The sequence below is a fragment of the Dendrobium catenatum genome, unplaced genomic scaffold (assembly GCF_001605985.2).
Source record: "Dendrobium catenatum unplaced genomic scaffold, ASM160598v2 fragScaff_scaffold_1202, whole genome shotgun sequence".
Classification (NCBI taxonomy): Eukaryota; Viridiplantae; Streptophyta; class Magnoliopsida; order Asparagales; family Orchidaceae; genus Dendrobium; species Dendrobium catenatum.
This window is the reverse complement of record NW_021319664.1, coordinates 667,847-671,240: the sequence shown is the minus strand read 5'-3', so window position 1 is coordinate 671,240 and position 3,394 is coordinate 667,847.

Here is a 3,394-nt window from a genome sequence, read left to right as displayed (position 1 = left end):
TTTGGAGGTCGTAGATCAATTTTCATCCATTGACCATGTTAGTAGATTTGTTCATTTCACTAAACTTGTGGATAGATTTATTGGTCGGATACATGTTGGTAGATCTGCTTATTTTAAGAGAAGGACCTATAAGATGGGGGTTAGACATGCATTGTTTTATGATGCAAAATGTTGGCCATTAAATGAGAAGCTTAATATTAAGTGTTGTAGAGATGATGCTCAGATGGATGAGTGAATTTTTACTCTTAGAGATAGGATACGAAATGAGCATATACGTGAAAAAGTTAGAGTAACTTTAGTGGAAAATAAGAATAGAGAGAGTCTTCTTAGATGGTTTGGTCACATAAAATTGCATCATTTTGATGACCCGATTAGGAAATTAGATGTATTAGATTTGACTTATGTTAAAAAAGATCGAGGTATACCTTAAAAGACTTAGATAAAAAATATTAGAACTGAACTTTCTTTATTAGATTTTAATGAGCATTTAACTCTTAACAGAACACAACCGAAAAAAAAGGATTCATTTAGTCGACCTGACATAGTGGCATAAATGTTTCTTGTTGTTGTTATATAAAAATATTATTAGTGGCCTAGTGTTACAAATCTGGGCTCAAGTATCATGATTTTGATGATAACAAATATTATTATTTTTGTACTATGTTGTCTCTTGATAATTGAGTTTATTTGCATATCTATTTTCTGTTTGTGCTAATATTTTATGTCCACAAATTACTGGCAATGTCAATCAGCTCAAGACTGGGCAAATTAGGGTTGAGTCAGTATGTAATCACAATTTCAAAGTTATTTTACCTTTCTTGAGTAAAAAATGTACTGTGGTGGATCCAAAATCTAACGTTGCACACACACACATGGGGAGAGAGATATATTTTTAAAGTTAAAACTATTATATCTAATTATATTATATGATTTTTAATTGTACTATATGATATGTTATCTAGAATAGGCTTAATAGCTAATTGGCTAAATTAGTTTTTGTGAACTAATCATACTGTACGATCTGTATTGTATTGTACGATTCATTCGATCTGAAAACCCTAGCCACCAAATTTATTTAAGTAAGATTTTTGAACTAATCGTACTGTACAAGTCAATCGTATTGTACGAACATTTAAAATCTTACTAAAATTAACCCATGTAATTAGTCAATTAAATCATAGTTTAGTTAATGTAGATGATCGTATGGTGCGATATCGATCATACCAAATAATTAACAGAGACAAAATATGGTGATTCCAAAGTTCGTACTAAACGAAGCCATAATTTTTAAACTAATCATACGGTATGATATGTAGATCGGATTGGACGATCTACTTCAAATGAATTAACCATATTGTATGAAGTGAGCAATATATGACGATTATCATAGATGAATTTCCATCGTCCCAAGAATCGTCCTATACGAATAGAGAAAATTGAACAGATCGTACTAGATAATCTATCGATCATAATGTACAATATGTTCAATAAATTTGAACATTTCATTTTGAATGACTGTTCATATTGTACTGGATGGGACTAGTTTTGGACTGATCGTACTGTACGAACAGTGACAACTAACTTGAATTTTTAGGATTTCTTGAAGCCTATTACAAAAGCAATTGTATTTGTTTTTGGTAAATATCTTTGATGTTGAATTGTCTTGAGAGAGAGAGCTTAAAGAGAGAAGAGAATGAGAGCTTTGGGAGAGAAGAGAGAGAGAGAGAGAGAGAGAGAGAGAGAGAGAGAGAGAGAGATCCTTATGGGGGAGAGTTATGAGGGATTCGCAAAGGTTGCTCCGAATAAGGTTTCCACAATCTTCTTCAAGCTTCTTCTTTAGTTCCTTGGTGGCTCTGGGTAGACTTTTATTAGCATCAGATCCAGGTACTCTGTCATCACTAGGAGGGTGAAAAAGAATTTCAGGGTTCTCTGCCTACTCCAGGAGGGAGTAAAAGGATTCCAAGGTACTCTTCCTACTCTATGAGAGAGTAAAAACATTTTCAGGTTCTCTGCCTACTTTAGGAGGGAGTAAAAGGATTCAAGACATTTTGCCACCCTGGGTTTTTGAAAATATTTTGTAAGGGCTTCTCCACCTTATTGTGGGGGCAAAAGAAGGGCACTACTTTTAATGCAATACCTGAAAAGGAGATTTTTGAAAAGTGGATGTAGGTCAAGTTGACCAAACCACTATAATTCAGTTGTATTCTTTTTTTTTTGCATTTGATTTTCGTATTTTTCTGTGATTTGTTGTGTTTGAAATCTCTTATTTTTGGTATTGTGAAATTAGTTCACATTATGGGATAAAATTATTTGTTTTAAAACATTCAAAAAGATTTTCTAGCTGCCTTAAGAAATTTTTTAAAATAACCAATTCACCCCCTTTTGATTAGCATCAAAATAGTTCACAAAGGCTTAACAATCCTCACAAACTTTAACTTAGCACCACAGCGCTCACCAGATCAGCATCACAATGCTCTATTTCAAAGTTTTCATATTTTTCAAATAAATTTATTTTAGATTTCTCTTTTATTACACGTAATAAGTATATAAATTCATATAAACTAAACAAATAAGATCCCTTATTTATAGATTGGGGTGGGGGATTGAACGCTACATAAGTAGCTATATACACACCTCCACAAAAAAATAAGAGAAAAATATATTAGTTATATGACCCAATCGAAGGGTTTGACTTGATGAAGTCATCTACCAACGTCTTAAGGCCTGGTTGCCTTACTTTAAGAAGTCGTCCTTCTTTTAATAGTCATCATTGGATGACTTCATAGATAGTAATCACCAAGGCCGACTAATAAGTTGTACTCACTCGTTTGTGATGATTTGATGGATCATGATTATCTGCTTGTGCTGAATTCTCATGCAAATTAGCAAGTCTCTTTTAAACTGAGACCGAGCATATCAAATTAATTTAGCTTGATTTAACTTGATTGAGCTTGAACCAACTGACATGTCAAATTGAGTTTTCTTAATATTTGGATATAGAACTTAAACGTTAATAATTCACAAAAAATATGTTAAGAGCTCACAATATAAAGCTGATTAAGTATTTTTTTTATGTTTATATTAAACACAGCTCACACAAAACTATAATATTTTATTTTTATAATACATAATATTAAAATTCCATGTGCCATCTCAATTTCAATTTCTTGCACAATTTTCTTGTCATCTCCCTTCTTAGCTCCCTTAGCTCCACGAATTCCCTTATTTTGATTATTTTAAAATATTTCAACCAGACGTCATACTGTTCACGTTCCCTTTCTTAACGGATAAATTTATACCGGTCTGTCCGAACCGCGGTCCATCATATAATTACAAACCTTAAGCCACCGCCACATCACTCAGAAGCTTCAGAAATACGCCATTTAGAAAAAGA